This window comes from Ambystoma mexicanum, chromosome 5q, assembly GCF_040938575.1.
Source record: "Ambystoma mexicanum isolate Mex_15411 chromosome 5q, UKY_AmexF1_1, whole genome shotgun sequence".
Taxonomy (NCBI): domain Eukaryota; kingdom Metazoa; phylum Chordata; class Amphibia; order Caudata; family Ambystomatidae; genus Ambystoma; species Ambystoma mexicanum.
The window spans coordinates 1330752523-1330773353 of NC_090933.1; positions in this window are offsets into that span (position 1 = coordinate 1330752523).

The following is a 20831-nucleotide window of genomic DNA, read 5'->3' on the forward strand; positions in this document are numbered from 1 at the left end:
AAAATGGAAAATGGTAGGCTCCATTTTAGGGGGGCTGAGGGACACCCTAAACCGCCGGGGAATTTTGTAATGGAAAGGTGGTTGACCCTCTCCCCCCCACCCAAAATGGAGTGGGGGGTCATCTCATGCAGCCCTCCCTGGGGGCAGATATGAGGGCTGCATGAGATGGCCCCCCCACCACGCCGAATGTGGCGACGGCGTGGACGCTGCCTTGGGAATGTTGAATGGATTGCAGATTGTGGAAAAAGAATTGAGAATGGGTGACATTTCTACATGCCGCAACACATCAGAGTACAAGCTTACAGTTTGTGCCTCTCATGGGAGTGGGTTTACATGCTCTAAGATAGAGGCGTACAGTGATAAACCCACAACCCACCAGTAACACGCAATCGCAGGTGAGTTCGGAGCACCAATCGCTTAAGTCTATCCTACGTAGGATCCTAAGGTCAGACATTCTGACCACACCGGGGCCTGTCCTTTGTCGTAACCATGCGAGGACCTTATTTCTCAATGTTTCTCTCTCCCATCCAGTTTTTTGATGTTGGTAATCACAAAGTTCCTTTGGTCTATGACAAAAGATTTGGTTATCCCATTCTCGATATTAGGCATTTGTGATTTCCTTACAAACAGGCTACCTGGAGTCACCTGCTTAATTTTGACATTCTCCACTGCTCTCTTTTTGGCGGGTGATTGGTGTGATTTTGGCCCTCCAGGTGGACGACTTCCCATAATGGCTCCCCCAGCAAATGAGGAACCGGCCTGACAGACTTAGTTTGCTTAGGTAAGACTGCAGAGGGGAGTTCTATGGGGACTGTTTGACAACCCGGATGGGTGCCAAGAAAGCCAGGACGAGTTTGGGTAGATGTTTCTATGCCTTCGAGTTCTGGTTCGGTTTGAATAAACATTAGTGCATGTGGCAGAGGTGGCTTGGGCATGAAAGGGCCTGAAAATCCTCCATGTTGCAACATGCCGCAAGGTTGCGCAGCATCGGTGCCTTGAGGTTTTGCCACGTGACTGAAGTTTTGGAGTCCGCTAACCCTGTGTCTGAACTTGCTACAGGGGGTACCCCTATATGCATCCCTTTGACGGTTTGTGAAGTTACTTCATCTTGGGCGTCCAACGGACTGTGGTGTTCATGGTTATCAGATGTCTTGCTTAGGAGAATGAATCCCATATCTTACTCCATGATCGTGAGGATTAACTGCTTTTAAGGGTGTGAGCTTGGGCATGGTAGGGAGGGAGCAAACAGAATTATTTGATAACTTCAAATCATTCTCAGAAGCATTATTAACACTCAAAAATGTAGAGAACGAGAGTTGTTCCTGCTGGAGCTTGTGTCTCCTTATAGTATTTGGTGCCAAAACTTCTGAAAACCTATTGCCACTCCTATGAGGGACAAGAGAAGGTGATTGAAAGAGGAGTTTCTCTCTACTCCTCAAATGTCCCAATGGTGCCAGGGGGTCTGTAGATCAGATGAATGATAAAGGTCTGGGAGTTGACCAGCGGTAATTTAGCTTTTGAGAACTTCACAAAATTGGATGTCTTGGGAGGCGGCAAGTCTCAAGGTTAAGCTAGATTGTGCGATGATGGCGATGCCTCCACCTCGCGCCTCATGTCTGTCCTGTCTAATAATCGTATAGCCGCCAGGAATAGCTAGCAGGAGTAAAGGTCCTGCTGCAGCATGCAACCATGACTCAGTAATGGCAAGGAAGTTGAGATTTGCTGCCATAATCTGATCAGAAATCTCTGTGGCTTGTGCTACCAGGGATCTGGTATTGATTAGAGCCCCCTTGAGCGGAGGAGTAGGGAGATTTATGGCAGGTATGTGGGGAGGTAGAGAGTCTGCTCTCTTAGGTTGATGAGTATTACAGTACTTGGAAGTAGCGTGGAGGGGTGAGCGATTTTTTTGAGGGTTTGGCACTTATAGTATTTTGGCTATGAGGGGGACGGTTAGTTTTTAGATTAGCAATGGGCATAGATCTGACGAGGGGTTCAAATAGTTTGGCTAGTCTAGATCAAAGTCTAGTATTCCTAATATCTGTATTACAGGGGTTGCCTAGGAATAAACCCTTTGTAGAGTTACTAAATTGGGTTTGGTTCAACTTTGTGTCTGTAGTCATTGTAGGGTTGGCCATGCTCGGAGGAGTAGGATGGTAAAGGGTCGGGTGTCTAGCAAAGCTCAATAGGATATTGAGAGTAAGAAGTGTGACTAAGGCGCTGAAGTTAGGGGCCGTGGTAAACATACTGGGATAAGAATCTCAATCAAATCTACATTGGCAAAGGCAAAAACAATCAATGGAATGGGCAGGGCTAATATAATCAGTTAGTCTGAGCTTAGCATAGGTGGGTGCAATCAGGAGGGACGGCAGGTCTAACCGCATCACAGAATAGGCTAGTCCAACTTTGACATAAGCGATTATAATCAATGGAGTCAGCAGGTATAATAACATCAACCGAATAGGCTAGTCCAACTTTGACATAAGTGATTATAATCAATGGAGTCAGCAGGTATAATAACATCAACAGAATAGGCCAGTCCAACTTTGACATAGGTGAGTACAATCAATGGCGTCAGCAGGTATAATAACATCAACCGAATAGGCTAGTACAACTTTGACATAAGCGATTATAATCAATGGCGTCAGCAGGTATAATAACATCAACCGAATAGGCTAGTCCAACTTTGACATAGGTGAGTACAATCAATGGCGTCAGCAGGTATAATAACATCAACCGAATAGGCTAGTCCAACTTTGACATAAGTGATTATAATCAATGGAGTCAGCAGGTATAATAACATCAACCGAATAGGCTAGTCCAACTTTGACATAGGTCGGTATAATCAATGGAGTCAGCAGGTATAATAACATCAACCGAATAGGCTAGTCCAACTTTGACATAAGTGAGTACAATCAATGGCGTCAGCAGGTATAATAACATCAACCGAATAGGCTAGTCCAACTTTGACATAGGTGAGTACAATCAATGGAGTCAGCAGGTATAATAACATCAACAGAATAGGCTAGTCCAACTTTGACATAGGTCGGTATAATCAATGGAGTCAGCAGGTATAATAACATCAAAAGAATAGGCTAGTCCAACTTTGACATAGGTCGGTATAATCAATGGAGTCAGCAGGTATAATAACATCAACCGAATAGGCTAGTACAACTTTGACATAGGTCGGTATAATCAATGGAGTCAGCAGGTATAATAACATCAACAGAATAGGCTAGTCCAACTTTGACATAAGTGAGTACAATCAATGGCGTCAGCAGGTATAATAACATCAACCGAATAGGCTAGTCCAACTTTGACATAAGCGATTATAATCAATGGAGTCAGCAGGTATAATAACATCAACAGAATAGGCTAGTCCAACTTTGACATAGGTCGGTATAATCAATGGAGTCAGCAGGTATAATAACATCAACAGAATAGGCTAGTCCAACTTTGACATAGGTGAGTACAATCAATGGAGTCAGCAGGTATAATAACATCAACCGAATAGGCTAGTCCAACTTTGACATAGGTGAGTACAATCAATGGAGTCAGCAGGTATAATAACATCAACCGAATAGGCTAGTCCAACTTTGACATAAGTGATTATAATCAATGGAGTCAGCAGGTATAATAACATCAACAGAATAGGCTAGTCCAACTTTGACATAGGTGATTATAATCAATGGAGTCAGCAGGTATAATAACATCAACAGAATAGGCTAGTCCAACTTTGACATAGGTTAGTATAATCAATGGAGTCAGCAGGCATGATAACATCAACAGAATAGGCCAGTCCAACTTTGACATAGGTTAGTACAATCAATGGCGTCAGCAGGTATAATAACATCAACCGAATAGGCTAGTACAACTTTGACATAAGCGATTATAATCAATGGCGTCAGCAGGTATAATAACATCAACCGAATAGGCTAGTCCAACTTTGACATAGGTGAGTACAATCAATGGCGTCAGCAGGTATAATAACATCAACCGAATAGGCTAGTCCAACTTTGACATAAGTGATTATAATCAATGGAGTCAGCAGGTATAATAACATCAACCGAATAGGCTAGTCCAACTTTGACATAGGTCGGTATAATCAATGGAGTCAGCAGGTATAATAACATCAACCGAATAGGCTAGTCCAACTTTGACATAAGTGAGTACAATCAATGGCGTCAGCAGGTATAATAACATCAACCGAATAGGCTAGTCCAACTTTGACATAGGTGAGTACAATCAATGGAGTCAGCAGGTATAATAACATCAACAGAATAGGCTAGTCCAACTTTGACATAGGTCGGTATAATCAATGGAGTCAGCAGGTATAATAACATCAAAAGAATAGGCTAGTCCAACTTTGACATAGGTCGGTATAATCAATGGAGTCAGCAGGTATAATAACATCAACCGAATAGGCTAGTACAACTTTGACATAGGTCGGTATAATCAATGGAGTCAGCAGGTATAATAACATCAACAGAATAGGCTAGTCCAACTTTGACATAAGTGAGTACAATCAATGGCGTCAGCAGGTATAATAACATCAACCGAATAGGCTAGTCCAACTTTGACATAAGCGATTATAATCAATGGAGTCAGCAGGTATAATAACATCAACAGAATAGGCTAGTCCAACTTTGACATAGGTCGGTATAATCAATGGAGTCAGCAGGTATAATAACATCAACAGAATAGGCTAGTCCAACTTTGACATAGGTGAGTACAATCAATGGAGTCAGCAGGTATAATAACATCAACCGAATAGGCTAGTCCAACTTTGACATAGGTGAGTACAATCAATGGAGTCAGCAGGTATAATAACATCAACCGAATAGGCTAGTCCAACTTTGACATAAGTGATTATAATCAATGGAGTCAGCAGGTATAATAACATCAACAGAATAGGCTAGTCCAACTTTGACATAGGTGATTATAATCAATGGAGTCAGCAGGTATAATAACATCAACAGAATAGGCTAGTCCAACTTTGACATAGGTTAGTATAATCAATGGAGTCAGCAGGCATGATAACATCAACAGAATAGGCTAGTCCAACTTTGACATAGGTTAGTATAATCAATGGAGTCAGCAGGTATAATAACATCAACAGAATAGGCTAGTACAAATATATATGTTGCATGCACACAGCTACTCCTACAGACCTACTCCTCTTTCGAATGCCTTGTCTGCAGGCTCTCTCCTGACCACTCTCTTACCGTGGCTAACATCTATCAGCCACCTGATCAGATCACCTCCTCCCTCCTGGCTTCTACCACTCAACTCCTCCCTGTTGTGGATGCTCCCTTTTCCTCCTCTGTACTCTTTCGTGACCTCTGCGATTCTCCCTCTCTCTATACATTCTCCCCTCTGGCCTGACTCACTCCGCAGGCACACGCTACATGCTCTGATCTCCTCTGACCCCTCCCTCTCCATCCCTCTAACCACTCCCTCTCCTGGAGTGATTGCTCCGTCCTTTCCTCCCATCTCTCCATCTCTACTCCTCAGGCCAATCCAACTCCAAAACTGCCACCTACCTTCTCGGTCATCTAACCCATGAAACATGTCAGTTGAGGCTTTTTCGCCCCCACTCTCTCCCCCACTCCTCCTCCGGCTGACTCTCATCCTGACACGGCCCTTTCCATGCTCTACTCTTCTATCTCTGAAACTCTGGATGTTCTTGCCCCTGTCATGAGGATCCGCTTGAAGCCCAAAGCTAAGTGCAACTCTTGGTACGACTCTGACATAGCAACCCTTGAACGCAAGTGTAGGGTGGCTGAGAGGAAATGGCAGGCTTCTTGTACATCCTCTGACAGACATGCCTGCCGCCTGCTCCAAAGGCATTACCAGCTCCTTGTCCGAATGAAGGAGAGGGCCCATATCCAAGCCTCTGGCCTCTAACAACAAGGCAGAACTCTTTAAAATCTGCAAGGAGCTGGCCAACCCTGCTGCAGTCTCTACCTCTCCTATCTCCTCCCAGGCCCTTTACACAGCCCTTGCCTCTCATTTCATCTAAAAAAAACCAGGACATCCTGTCCACTCTCCTGTCCTCTCTTCCCCCTTCTCTCTCCTCTACCTCTGGTCCTCCTAAAGCTGTCCCCGTCCCACCTTCTCTTCCTTTCCTCCTTTCTCCCCCGACGAGGTTTCAAGACTAGTCCGATCTATGAAAGTCTCATCAAAACAGGTTTGTCCCTGTTTATCTAAAACCATCATGGACCATATTGACACCCTTTCTCCTGCTCTGGCTGACTTCTGTAACCTCTCCTTCGCCTCTGGAGCCTTCCCCGCCCCCCTGAAGCACTCTTGTGTATCCTCTTCTCAAGATACCCACTGCCGACCCCTCATGCCCGGCTAACTACTGCACGATCTCCATCGCACCTTTCCTGGGAAACTCCCGGAACAGCTGGCCATCTCCCAGCTTAATCTTCAGACTGATTCTGCAGCTAGTAAGGCCTCTGACCATAAGGGGAGGGCTCCCACCAGCGGCTGGCTTATCTAAGGTCTAGGACCCTTCTTATGCAACAGGGAAGCTACCAGCTACTGAAATGGAACCCAGAGGATGTCTCCTCTTCTTTTTAAGTACTGATATGCTCTTGCTTCATAGATTCTAAAAGTGGATTCTGAGGTGCTCAAAATGCATTTCCCTTCCCAACTCCATTGCACAGCTCTACCAATGTACAACCCTTAAAATGTACTACACTCCTGGGTTCTGCAACACATCCACAACAGTTCCTGTCACATCTAATGCACATATACCGAGATATAGGTTTTCACAAAACAAAAAGGCTTCAGGGAAAGAGGCATAATATGCATTACATAACAGTGTTATCAATTGACATTTCACTGTACAAATGTCTGAGAGCCAAGAATGAATAATGTTGTAAAAGGAAGTATTTATTTACACATTCTCTCCCTAGAATAACGACATATTCCAACTCTGCACGTTCACTTAGAATTCCAACATGTGTTTGTCTGGTAAGCATCAAGTCTCATATTCTGTAATCAAATCACTCCACATCACTTCTTTAGCCCTGGATATTAAAGTACATGTCAAGCATATAAAGCACTGTCCAACTCCACCTGGGGTTTAAATAGCCTTTCCATTGACGGACACAAGTCCTTTCCAGCCTTACGCCTTCTGTTTAAGATACATCTAAGTCCAAATAAACTTGCTCTATCACTGAAGCAATATGTATAAAATGTCATAAAGTAATAGGTTTGATGAGCCTATACAAGCTATTTTATGGCAAATCACAATATATCAAGCAATATATATATCTATGCAAATCATCATAATGTTCAAATGCATAACAAAATATCACTGCATACTTTCCCAGATCATGACTCAAAGGTGCAGCTTAAGGCGTGCACCCCCTTCTCCCTCTCACAGGATCATAGCATCGCCTCAGCAAGTCAGCCAACCAGCCTTTTATAGATACTTCTCATCCTTCAAACTCTATCAGTTGTTATAACCCTAATTATTGCTAGATTTCACTATGGCAATGCTGTTTTTTTCTGTGCTCACTGCCATATGGGACTATTGTCAGGTGGCATAAAGTGCCAACCTGCTTTTTTCACCCATTGAGAAATGTGGCCATATCACTTTCATTACCGTCTGCATTGGCTTCCTGTGACCTCTCAGATTGGGTTTAACGTGCTTTGTTAGCTCATTGTGTCTTTTATGGCAAACGTCCCCCTTTCTGCATTGGATCCTTCCACCCTTGTCCTCCCTGTACCTTTAAATCTATTCCTCTAAATGAGCAGGTGCTGTGCCTTTTTTTGGGGGGAAGGGTTGCTCCCTGTATCTGGAATGCCCTCATCTGAGATGGCACATCACCACGGGCCAGATGACCTTCAGATGCGTGCTATAGACCCATCTGGTCTGGTTTCTTTCCTTAATTCTGCTGGATTCTCCAATGTTTTAATGTCCTCCTGCTGTTAGAACCCATAAACCTTTGGGTGAATATGTGCCATAGACAAATGCTTTCTTAAATTAAAAAAACGCAGCTCTTCATACCAGCCCTACAGATAAGTGGTGTATTAACCAATTACTCCACACAAATTGACAATTACTAACTTTAAAAAAGTAGCAAAACTCCCAACTGTAAAATTGGAAGCAATAGACAAATAGGTGCCAACTTTCCTGCTTTCTCCCACTCAGGTTCGTGAATATGTTCAGCCCAGTCATGCCAGCCAGGCAGTACCAGTGAATGGCAGCCTACAGGGATTTCTGCCTGATATGTAGAGAAACTAAAAAGTAAACATTTATATTTTATTTTACATGAATCGCTAGTCATAAAGAAGTTTGAATTACAAAGTTACAATTGTTTCTACATAAGTAAACTAACAAATAACCTGCCTTTCGGTAATGTTTTTTCTGATGGATATACCTGCCACGATTTCCTCATCTATGATATCCATATCCTAGCACAGCTGTTCTCCAGAAACCTTTCCGTCGATAGGGCGTGCCTCTGTGGTGCATCGCCCAGAATGTCGCAGAGTTTGTGATGCACTCTGGACCTAGGCGGCGGAGAGTAACCCAGGGTATTGGCCCCCTTTCCCATCAGGCACTGAAAAGCAGCTGGAGGTTTACATGGTGTTGGTGCTGGTGGAATGTCCAACTCCAGGGAAGTGTCCATACCGCTGTGCCCTGGCAGTTCAGCTGCCAAGTCCAGCATGTCGCCACTCCCATAGAACTTAGTCCTTCTCCTCTCTAGAACTCATGGGCTCCAACCCAAATGGGATCTGGCCGCCTTCCTCATTGTGTCATACTTTTCAACATAAGTGTTGATGGGAAGCGGGACATATTCCCACAGAGCCACAGAGTCCATGGCGTGATGTCGTTGAAGTGTGGAAAGGGTCATGGGGAATGGCTCGACTACTTATACTGGCCTCAGTGTCATTTCTGGCACAAAGAGGCTTTGGATGGACCCAACACAGAGCCATGCAGAGTCCCTCACGGAAGAAATGTTTCCAGAGAACAGCTGCCCTGGGATATGGATAACATAGATGAGGAATCTGTGGCAGGAAGGAATCCATTCGAAATGCCTCTACTAGAATTACATGTGTACACACCCACAAAGTACTCTTACTTTCAACATCAACACATGGGGATTAAAATACCCCACATTTAAATTATCTGCGGACCTTGTTAATTAAATTGGAGAAAGTTCTATCTCCTATGGCTAATTAGACTAAACTTGGCACAACACATGTGCAAAGACTGTTTTACAAAGGGAAAACATGGTGAATGGAATCCATAAAACTGGAGTCTCCAATATCACTCCAGAAGTCAGTTTCCAAGAAATGCATGCCTCACCTGGAGTGCCATCCTTGCTGAATGCCACATCGTTTCCACTTTTTGTAGCATTTTCTACAGCACTACTGTGTTCTTTTCTCCTTAGGATCCCATTACTGTATTACACTATTGCCTAGCTCTGTTGCAGCATAAGTATATGGTTCCCTAGCCTGGGATCGGCATATGGAGGTGCAGTTACACAAGGGAGGGTGCATGCCCACCATTAAAGCACTACCTTATGAGAAATTGGTTTGGTGAGAAGAGTCCAGAGAAGATGTCAAGTGTTCCATAAAATTATGTTTACATGCATTTTAGAAAAGTGACATTTTGTGAATAGAGTAGAAAGGGCAAATGGAATAGAAATGTTTGCTGTGTTATGAAACAATAAAACTCATGCACATTTGGAAATGAAATGGTGCCTTTCTGTCTGAAATGAAAGAGTTGTGGGTGTAATGATATCACAGCTGTTCTCTAAATTCCAAGAAGGAATAGTGGACATAAATGTTTATAAAATAAGGCTGGTCTTGGATTAACTGACATGTCTAATGTAAAAGTCTCCCACCGGGATTCATACACTGAAGGAAATGTTGATAAAATGAATATTGATTTTCCGCCAATATGTCACTGTGTTAACATTAAATTAAATTGTTAGTAATAACTTCATTTGTGTATTAAATCTTTTTTTCTGGCTTCACATTTGTGTAAACTGCTTCCTGGAACCGAGGTGATTCAATTGTTTTAGTGGGGTGACCACCTCTATTCCAGTTTTATGCTGTAATGAATGTTATTGTCCACTTTTTAAACTTTATTGTCATGAAAATGGAGAGAGTGTGTTGTGACGGAGGAGATGGGGTAAATAGATGGTCGTAATGGGTTTAGTGGAGGAGTGGGAAAGAGGTGAACATCGAGGGAGCTGGTCGTGATGGAGCAGGTGGGTTAAAGAGGAGTGGGTAATGGGGTCTGTGGAGGGGTGGGAAAGTGGTGTACTTGGAGGGAGCTGGTCGTGACAGAGCAGGTGGGGTAAAGAGAAGGAGGTGCTGGTATTCAAATCTGCATGGTGTGCCCTTCCATACCATAATCCTAAACTGAAGACGATATGGCATTAAAGAGAAAAAATTGTGTAAATGAAGGTAAGTGCTCACAAATTAATTAATATATACAAAATGTTGTAATTATTCCAGTGAATTAAACCCATATATTTCCTGTCTTTTGTATAAACATTTGCTAGCATGACCTGCCACTTTTCTTACACTTTGAACAAAAGCGATGGATGAACTTTCTTTTGTATGGGATTTTGATTACTCTAGTGTTTATTTCTTTTCATGGGATTGTGATAACCGAGGTATCAGAAATGATACTGGGACACAAGTTAGACATGATTTCGGCTGAAGACTTCTAACCCAAACTGGGTTGGGAAAAGGCCTTGCTGTCCCTGCACTAGCAGAGTTTCCCTACTTAAACTCAAAACTAAGGATCTCTTAGTATCAGAATGTCCAATCCAAACCATCCTGTGTCCAAAGTACTATTCTGACCCTCACACTCCAAACAAAAACATGAAAAGGATGATGGCTTTGGCCTTGAGTGGTTTATAAATGTTCAGCTACAGGCTGTTCAATGCCATGTCCGTTCCGGCTGAGGGGCGTGAAAGCTACTCGCACCCTGGAATTTCCTGGCATGCAGATAGTTTTCTGGGGGGGGTGCCGTATCAGAGATGCATGTGTGTGACGCTTCCCCTGTCGGGCGGAGGTTTGAAACTGACAACAAAAGAATGGCTGCTGCCATTAAAATGGAAGAGGGATTAGCTCCCTTTTCAGATGATGGCGGCCGTTGAAAATAGGCTCAAAATGGCTGCTGTCATCCGAAAGGGACCTAGTCCCTTTTCTATTTTAATGGCAGCTATTTCCTTTTCCTTATTCTTTTTTTTTCCGCTACTGCAAGCAGTGATGGCGAATCGCAACCAGGAAAGGTAGATTGTGATTAGTCAGACCGCCTATTCCGGGTTCAAAAGAACAGTTCTTGACGTTTCCTTGTGTTAACAGCAACATTTATCTTCAAACTCGTTGTCTTTTTATGTGTTGTTGGCATACCTGGTGTACTCTTCTGCCCGTCTCTTAAACCAACACAGCCTGCTGGCTATGTCATATCTTATTCACTTCCAACTCTCCCCGTGTATTTCCCTGTCAGGATTTCTTTTACACCTTTTGCAACAGTCTGGTATACTCTCCTGCCAGGGCTTTTCATATGTGAACTCCTACCCACTCTCCCAACTTTGATGCTTCTGCTTTTCAGCCTCCTTGGCTAATATACTTCGGTATGGATTGAATTTGCAAATGAAAAAGCATTAACAAAAATGATCCAAAATGAGAAGACTCTAAAACAACTAGGCTTTGATATAGCACAATCAGAATTCCAAGAGCCCAAAACTGGAAAACAGCAGATGAAATTTGACAGCCAAACAATGATGCCACAGAAGAGTAACGAATGGAATAACGGAAAAGAAATCTTCAACACACACAAAGAGACTCAGATAAGGAGTAAGATGCATGAGAACAGTGGAAGCGAAGAAACGCAGAGAAAGTGGCAGGAATCAAGGAGAGAAAAAGGAATATGGAGACAATACAACGATTCAGATGTGAGCGAATATGAAAGCCCCTATGACCAAAGATAACAACGAAAGAACAACAGGAAGGCCATGATCTCAATATGTTCATGGAACACACGTGGACACAAGCATTTGTTTAGAGATACAGGAGAAATACTAAATGACTGTGATATAGTTTGCATACAAGAACCCTGGATAAAAGAACAACCTATATCTGACCGATTTACGACATTGAAGAACCCTGCGATACATAGAGAAAAGGGCCGTCCATCAGCAGGACTATTGACTATGCTAAAATGCACAGCAAATATCGAAATAATCAAGTCGGAAAACATACTTCCTTGGATTCAGGCCACCACAATAAACATTAATAACACCCAATCCGTACCCAATACCAACAGAAGCGCGGATAAAAACTTTATTTGGTGTGTAATAAACGTATATTGGAATCCCAATGCAATAAAAGAACTCTTTATAGATAGCGTATTTTCAACAATTGACCAAGCAAAGACCGAAGACCTAACAGAATTCATCATTTGCGGCGACCTAAATATACATCTATTCAATAGGGAAGGCTGTCTAATAAACGACAACGTTTTGGAAAATAGAGCTAGACAATGGAGCAAAGAAACTGCAAACAGATATCTGTTGAGATCAGATTGCATGGACAACACTGGAAGAAGCATGATGGAAACCTGGGCAATGGGCGGAAAAACTGCAATAATAGATTACATCTACATGTCACAAGACATACACAAAGAGATAACATATTCAACCAATCTCAAAAACCCAAACAGCGATCATTACATGTTGAAAAGATGTTTGAATATTGTGCCCACGAAGAAAGCTACCTGTCGTCTACCGATAATGGAAATAAACAAAGGAATGAGCAGCTTAAGGATTAGTCAACAGAATGTGAACAAGCTTCCTGATGCTATGACAAAATCAAACTTGGAAGACAAGGAAAGGATGAACTATGGTTGGCTCCTTCTCCCATATATGAAAGACACAAAAACAACCCAAACAACTGTACAGATCCACCAACATGCATATAACTTGAAAATTGCACGAAAAAAGAAAGATCTGAGACACACAATAAAGCAAATAAAGAAAGAGAATACGAAAGATACGGCATCAGAAATCAAACGGGCAAAACAACAACATAAAAATTGGATGAAAAACAACAAGGCAATGATGCTCCAAGTCGACGCTGAGGAAATGCTGCACGCTGTAAGTAACCGGAACACAAAACAGTTATGGACTCTACTCAACGCGCAGCCTCGGATCCAAGATGCCATGACAGCAAACGTACCAGAAGCAAGTTGGATAAAATACTTCAGGGAACTTTATGGAGAAAAGACAATGGACAAACACACCGACAAACGGGCAAAGATTGCTACATGGCAGCTTGAGTGGGAGATGGATGATATCCATGAAGCAATAAAAGCTTTAAATATGTCAAGAGCCCCTGGACCCGACGGATTGACTAATATGATAATCAAAAATAATCCGAAAATATGGAGATCTATATGTAACAGCATATTCAGTCTCATACAAACAACCAAAAACATACCTGAAACATGGCAGCAGGCCATCATCATACCAATTTACAAAAGTGGCCCTGTGGAAGAACCCTGCAATTACCGCCCACTGGCTTTACTAGACCCTCTCGGGAAAGTATTTTCAAGAATACTACTGAGGAAGCTGAATAACTGGGCAACAAAGGAAAAAAAATATGCAAAGAGGCAGACTGGATTTGCTAAAAATATAGGAACCAACATCAACCTGTTAAAGCATCAAGCCATACAATCAAAGACACAAATATACCCCGGAATCATAGACTTAAAACTCGCATTCGACACAGTCAACAGAAAACTCCTTTGGAAAAAGCTCAGCGATTGGGAATGTCCTAATAACATCCTGGAACCAATTAAGCTACTATATCAGAACACATCCATCAAGATAAGAATGAGTAAAGAAGGCATACTCTCTAGCAAGATAAAAACAACCAAAGGATTAAAACAAGGATGCGCCTTGGCCGCTACCCTCTTTCACCTTTACACAGCAGACTTAGAAGGATGCATCCACACACCCCGGATCAATCCACCAAAACTGAATGGTACAATAACAACGTGCATCATTTTTGCGGATGACATAGTTGTACTTGCTAAAACCCCACGGGGCCTGCAAATTGCTATAGACAACATACAGTCGTATATGGACAAAAACCAACTGATAATAAATGTGAACAAAACTAAAATTATGACTCTGAAGAAACAACACAGCAAGAAAGGATGAAAATATGCCTATTATATTGGAAAAGAAAAAATTGAGGAAGTGAACAAAGTAAAATACCTTGGCATATGGCTAAATCAATCGGCATCAGAACAGAAACAGTAGCACTCCTCAAGGACAAAGCGTGAGCCTTAGCACGGCAAGCAAAGGTAATACACGCAAAATATGGAAAATTCTCCATGACACCAATAACAATGTTATACAAACAGAAAGTGATGGCCATACTTTCATATGGCGTAGAATCAATGCTGAACATAGACAAAAATTTATGGCAACAAATTGAAGGCTTGTTCTGGTGGAAAGTTCTAAATCTACCCCCATCATTTCCCATGCCACGTATTAGAGCAGAACTAGCTCCACAATCACTGCAATCTCGTGTCCTCTGGAAGCAATTAGACCTATACAGAAAGATAACAAGCGAGAACTTTCCACCACCGATAGAAATTCTACAAGACAAAGAAAGTGAGATGACAGCTCAACCTTTGGAACTGTGGAAAAATGTCATCAAAGCTAAATGCGAAGACGAAGGAATATCCAGAGATCAGCTCATAAACAGACCACAGAGAGCAAAAAAAAGATCGATAGAAAATTACTGGATAAAGACAAATGAGGCTAGGTCCAAATATGCTTTGGATAATCATGGCGGCATGGAATATAATAACAGAACAAAAGAAATTCTGCAGATTCTGCAGCAAGGAAGCAACATTAGAGAGTCTACACCACATAATAATGATCTGCCCAGCTCTAAGCGAGAAAAGAAATCTGTCTGTTGGATGGTTTATGCAGAACCAAGCAAAACGTACACCCAAAGACAGATGGGCTTCAATCCTAGTGGGAAAGGAAAATAAAATGGATATATGCTGTGGTCTCATTCTGGAACAACATCATGGAACAGCCACAGATAGGCTAAGAAACGACAAAGGATGAAAAGACCTTTAAAATCAGAAAGGTCTATGCATATCTCATTGAAAAGAAGGCGAAATAAAGTGATCCAAAATAAGTAAATGAAATGAAAGGTTTGAAAGACAACCCAAAAACATTTAAATACATTTTTTAAAAAAAGATGCAAAATTTTGAAGGAATTAACAATGTGAAATGATGTGATGATTAAGCAGAAACAAACTACACTTACAGAACAATGGGGCTTACCTAAACCAACTGGACAGAGCCCGTGTGGACAATATAGTTGTTGTGCACAGACCAAAAGAACCAAGAAAATTGATTTGGGCTACCTAAATTGTGGGAACAAAGATCCTTGAGCAATTGTAATTCCATGATGGTAATTTACGCAATCTGAAAGAAAAATAAAGGTCAAAATAGGGGAACATAAAAGTTGCATAAGGAACAATACCTTAAATGCACCACTTTAATAGCCTAGGCCACAAACCAGAAGAATTAAGGTGGTCAGTAGTAATGAAAATTGGACAGTCTGACAATACCTGTAACAGTAAACAAATGCTCAGTATACAAGAACAGAAAATGATCTTCCTTACTAAAAGCCACCTCACGGGCCTGAATGAAAATATAGATTGGAATGTGTTTATAATTTAGACAAAAAACTGGTGGTTGTGCACTACTTTGCGGTCCATGTGATCGATTGTGCTCCGTTATGCCGCATTAGTATTATCCACTTCAGTATACTATCTAGATGAGGGGGGCGAGTTACCTTTGTTTAAATTAACATGATGGTCCCCTTAATTAGGAACCCCCCCCAACACCCCTACCCCCCTTCTTTACCAGAAATGCAGATAACATATAGAGTACTATATTAGATGTACTCAAAGCCGTCAACTCACTCCTAGATCTCACTCCTAGATCCTTAATTCTAATTCGTAACGCTACCATTCTAACATGGCGTTATGGATCTATAGTACCGTTCAGCAGTCCTTTTTCTATCACATCGGACCACTGACGCAGTACGCATGTGTAATTTGGGTTGACGTGCACTCTATCCCGTGATATGGCGGACATGGTGCTGAGTTTGTTGCTCTGGTGTGTTATTCAATATACACCATCGCTCTGCTTCCCGTTGGACCTTTACCCTTTGGTGAGTGCACCCGTGTGGAGCTGGCTCTAATTCTAATCCCTATTTACATTGACTATAGTTTTTCTCCTCCCTCAATACTGGGTAGGGATGCGTAACACTGTACCGTTAATGTACACTTCTCGGCAATGTTGGCGATCTGTTTCCCAATGTATGCAACTTCCTCCCGCGCGCACTCCATATAGATCGCGCTCTCCTCATCTTTTGCATGGCCCTGCACATTTTGGTTCCATAAAGAGTAATGCATATGACACTTTATTTTCACTCCTGACATTTGTTTTCCTCACTCTGCAGCTCCAGATATTTTACATATTAGGGCACGAATATAATTTCGTGTTTACTTTACTGCTCGACCTAATGAGGCATGAACTAGTGCCACCATATGGATTCAGCTCTTTTAGATTGTCGCAATCGTTACTTCCCCTTCACTTATACTAAGATGTGCTCTGTTTGAACACTATCTTGATGTATACATTAATGTCTAACACATGTATACTTTAACCTATCTGCTAATTAAAGCGTGCTTTGTCCTTTAGGTATAACCACGCGCGATTACAACATCTTTTTCAACTTTATAACAGTACACCGGAGAGAATGACAGTAAGTACTATAACTCTCTCTCCGGTATAAACTTGTGACGATCTGTTAAGCGATTTACTCCTTGTCTGCCACCGCTTCTCGATTTTGATGACAGGACCCCTTGTGTCCTTTTTGTATATCCATAGGGATAAAAGTGACTGGATTACAGACTCTGTTACCAGCCTCACAGGATGCGATACCGACATTAATAGACGGTAAGCACCACTATTATACCGCTTATATTTGACACAGTGGATAATAAGACTGGTGACCATTACTAATTAGGTCCCTCTCTTTTGCTTTTGTACCTAGGTTTGGTCTAGACGCTTGAACTCTACTATACAGAGAAGAGCCTATGGAACAAGTTACTTTACAATTGTTCCTTTGGGGATGCATTTGAGCAATGTCACCTTCAATTTAAACACCAGTTGTTTGTTGCCCAAACTTAGATTTGGACTGTGTTTGTAAACCACTGAAAGTTGTGACCCTATGGGTCCACGCTTGAGAAATATTATGCCCCTGAAAAAGTTCCTGTATTTATATTACTAGCTGTAGGAACGAAACATGTAGGGTTTATTTTAACACTATAACCAAGTGTTTGGAGGTGGATCAATTACCACATGTTAACAAAGCATTAGACAGCGTACATATCAACTTTAGAGTAACTCTCCATTGGAGTACTCTGTGCATTGCTTGTTTTCTTTTGCTGTCTTTGTGACTGTGGTTTCTATCATTTACTAACCAGGATTCGGATTCTACAGAAATGAATATTACACTGAATGGTGTCCAACATTGTGTTTTGTTTGCCATTTGTGTGTTGTAAATAGGTGCTTACATTATTGTAACAAGATTGCATATTTTGCACAGTTGACACCCTGAGGTGCCAATCACTCCTTTCAGGTATCTGCATTTCGCACTTTGGGATATTTTATACAGTTGTTTATGATGTTTTATTGAATTGTGTTTTATAATCATGTATTAAAAATATGTGTGATACTGTTGAGTTAGAGTGCTATTGGCTTCATTTTCCATGCACTTGTTTGTAACGGTTTTGTGATGTCAAGTGTTTACAGGTGACCCATACCCCGTAGTATAGCGATTTTTCTCACCTTACCTTATGAGACAGGGAGTCTGTTTTATATTGACATATTATTTGTATCAGGTTTACTCCCCTCTCTTTTACCTGATATCCCCCTCCTTTTGAATCAGGGGGTAAGGGGCAGGCAGATTTCATTACCAAGTCTGAGTGAAATTCCCACTCATTGGTAGACACGTAAAAGGAATTCAGACTCAAGTTCTTGTGCTTTTTCTGTGCTTTTCAAAAATAACAATATACAGTATTGATAACAAGGAATTCCAATTTCTCCCAAAAATAAACTCTCAAAGTAAAACCATATTATGAGGAGTTCTCTTCCCCAAGCTTCATGCCTTTATTCACAAAACAACAATGTTCCATAGGAGCTCCGGGGTTCCCTTCCCCAAGCTTCATGTCTTGATTCACAAAACAACAATGTTCCATAGGGGCTCAGTGGTTCTCTTCCCCAAGCTTCATGCCTTGATGCACAAAACAACAATGTTCCATAGGAGCTCAGTGGTTCTCTTCCCCAAGCTTCATGCCTTGATGCACAAAACAACAATGTTCCATAGGAGCTCAGTGGTTCTCTTCCCCAAGCTTCATTCCTTGATGCACAAAACAACAATGTTCCATAGGAGCTCAGTGGTTCTCTTCCCCAAGCTTCATGCCTTGATGCACAAAACAACAATGTTCCATAGGATCTCAGGGGTTCTCTTCCCCAAGCTTCATGCCTTGATGCACAAAACAACAATGTTCCATAGGATCTCAGGGGTTCTCTTCCCCAAGCTTCATGCCTTGATGCACAAAACAACAATGTTCCATAGGAGCTCAGGGGTTCTCTTCCCCAAGCTTCATGCCTTGATGCACAAAACAACAATGTTCCATAGGAGCTCAGTGGTTCACTTCCCCAAGCTTCATGCCTTGATGCACAAAACAACAATGTTCCATAGGAGCTCAGGGGTTCTCTTCCCCAAGCTTCATGCCTTGATGCACAAAACAACAATGTTCCATAGGAGCTCAGTGGTTCTCTTCCCCAAGCTTCATGCCTTGATGCACAAAACAACAATGTTCCATAGGATCTCAGGGGTTCTCTTCCCCAAGCTTCATGCCTTGATGCACAAAACAACAGTGTTCCACAGGATCTCAGGGGTTCTCTTTCCCAAGCTTCATTCCTTGATGCACAAAACAACAATGTTCCATAGGAGCTCAGTAGTTCTCTTCCCCAAGCTTCATTGTGTTTAAAAGTTGTTTTCACGCTTCTCCTGGTTTCGACGTAGCCTGGCAGTGGACTGAGAATGAACAACGATCCTTCAGGACCATCAAAGAAGCCCTGTCAGAGCAGGAAACAATGGCCTATTTCAATCCCAGCCGGGAATCGGAGATTGTGGTCGATGCCAGCCCGGTGGGACTGGGGGCGGACCTCATGCAGGCAGACGAACTAGGAGTCATGAGGCCCATAGCATATGCCAGCAAAGCCCTCACCGACACAGAGAGGAGATATTCCCAGATAGAAAGGGAGGCCCTTGCCCTCCTGTGGGGGTGCAAACACTTCAGAATTTACATCCTCGGAAAACCTGTCGTCGTGATAACGGACCATAAACCCCTGATTCCTATTTTGTCAGGAACATCATCCAAGCCGCCACCCCGCATCGAGAGATGGATGCTATCCCTCATGGAATACGGCGTCAAGCTAGTATACCGCCCAGGTACACATAACCCAGCCGATTATCTTTCTCGTCACCCAGGCACGAGGGATACCCAGAGTCCCGTGGAGATGACTGACACTGGGGACGCCGTACACCTCGTCATTGAATCGGCCCTGCCCATGGCCTTATCGAGACAGGACATTGCGGACGACTCGAACTCAGACGAGGCGTTCCTGAGGGTGAAAAGGTCGGTGGCCACAGGAGAGTGGCGGGACATCCTTTTGAACAACGACAGGAGGAACCCGAATGTGCAAAGGGACCTGCAACTGCTGTGGAAAGCTCGACACAAGCTCTCGGTGTCCACGGACGGTCTGTTACTGCGAGGGCACCAGATCGTGATTCCTAGGTCACTGGTCATGAGGGTCCTCCATTTGGCCCACACAGGGCACCAAGGCATGGCCAAGATGAAGGCACGCCTCAGGCTGAAGGTCTGGTTTCCCGACCTGGAGCACAGGGTGACCGAGTTTGTGAGGACCTGCATTCCCTGCCAAGCTACGAGTCCTGTGGAAAGGGGCCCACCCGTTCAGGCCATGGAGCGGAGTGCCGTACCATGGGGAACGGTGCACGCAGACTTTGGCTCGACCGGAAGGGGCCTATATTTCCTGGTGGTCACGGACCAGTGGTCGAGGTATCCGGAGGTGGAGCTTGTAGAATCCACCGCCAGTGATCACACCATCCTAGCAATGGACAAAATTTTCGCCACCCATCGGTTCCCCTTTGAGATCTGCTCAGACAACGGAGCGCCGTTCCAAGGACAGCATTTTGCTAGGTATTGCGAAGAATGAGGTATAAAGCACCGGAAGGTAATCCCGCTATGGCCAAGGGCCAATGGAGAGGTTGAGCGATTCATGCGGACACTGAACAAGATTTTTCGAATTTCTGTCAATGGAGGGGAGGACCTACGACACAATCTAATTGACTTTCTTCGTGAATACCGGTCCACCCCACATCGATCCACCTGAATCGCACCAGCCGAGGCGCTGTTCAGGCGAATACCCAGAGGGCTGATACCCGAAGCGGGAGACAGACACCCAGGAGTGATCGATAGCGCACGGGTGACAGCAGAAAGAGCAGCGAGAAACGAGAGCGAAACAACAAGGCGGAGGCTGCCAGAAAGAGAGAGAGCGGTAGGAGACACCGTCCTACTCCGGAACAGGAAACCGGAAGGTAAACTCTCGATGACTTACGAAACCCAGCCAATGGGAGTCACTCATGTCAAAGGGTCAATG